The sequence below is a fragment of the Phoca vitulina genome, unplaced genomic scaffold (assembly GCF_004348235.1).
Source record: "Phoca vitulina isolate PV1807 unplaced genomic scaffold, GSC_HSeal_1.0 scaffold32, whole genome shotgun sequence".
Lineage (NCBI taxonomy): Eukaryota > Metazoa > Chordata > Mammalia > Carnivora > Phocidae > Phoca > Phoca vitulina.
Window position 1 is genome coordinate 12,058,655 of NW_022589735.1, and position 1,360 is coordinate 12,060,014.

Sequence of the window (1,360 nt, forward strand, 5' to 3'; positions counted from 1 at the left end):
CAGGCACATACCGGAAGATAAAAGGAAGGGGGAGGGAGCCATGGGGATTCTGCACCACCTGTGAGCAATAGCCTCCCATGCTGGGGACGGGGCACAGACTCGCAGACTGGTAGCAACAGGGAAAGGACTTTAGGGCAGCCCCCCAGACTGAAACCTTCAGTGGCAGGGCCTGCATGTGAACTGGGGGTGGCTGGCCGTTTTAGAAGCACAAAGGGCAGAGATGTGCCCCAACCTGGAGGCGAGGACTGGGAGCCCTGCTGAGGGGCACACAACCCCAGGATGCTGCAGTTTATAACAGCACAGACAGAAATGGAGATAGTGTGGTCTGGAGAGCTCACTGAAGAATAGACTGAGATCTCTGTGCTCTGAGGCAGAGGGCTAGAAACGGTCCTTTCTGCTCTGACTTTCGGAAGAGACACGGAAAGCTGCCAGGGAAAGCCACCAGAGAACAAAAACCCCCCAAAACCAGTTTTCACTGAGCCCATCCCCCCACACACACAGGGAGCAGGGCAACTCTGCCCAAACAGGGTTGCCTGAGTAACAGCGTGGCAGGCCCCTCCCCCATAAGACAGGTTGGGAGAATAAGAGGCCGGCAACCCTAAGGTCCTTATAAAACAGGTGCATCTTGCTTGGGTTATGGTCAATAATTTGGACTCTGTACATTCCCTCAACCACCCCTCAACAGAATGACTAGGAAGAGGAACCCCCAAAATAGGAAAGACTCAGAGACTGTGACTTCTGCCACAGATTTACAAATGGATACAGATATAACCAAGATGTCGGAAATGGACTTCAGGGTAACAGTTATGAAGACAATAGATAGGATGGAGAAAAAGATTAATGGCAACATAAAGTCTCTAAGGGCAGAAATGAAAGCTGAACTGGCAGAACTTAAAAATGCTTCAATGAGATCCAATCTAATCTAGATACTCTAACAGCTAGGGTAAACGAGGCAGAAGAACGAATCAGTGATCTAGAAGACCAATTGATAGAAAAGAAGGAAAAAGAGGATGCTTGGGAGAAACAGCTCAAAATCCATGAAAACAGAATTAGAGAAGTAAGTGACACCATGAAACGTTCCAATGTCAGAATTATTGGGATCCCTGAGGGGGTGGAGAGAGAGAGAGAGGACTAGAAGATATATTTGAGCAAATCATAGCTGAGAACTTCCCTAATCTGGGGAATGAGACAAACATTCGTGTCCTAGAGGCAGAGAGGACCCCTCCCAAGAACAAGGAAAACAGACCAATGCCCCAGCATGTAATAATAAAATTTGCAAACCTTAGAACCAAGGAAACCATCTTAAGGGCAGTTAGGGGGAAGAGATTCCTTACGTAGAGAGGGAGGAACATCAGAATAA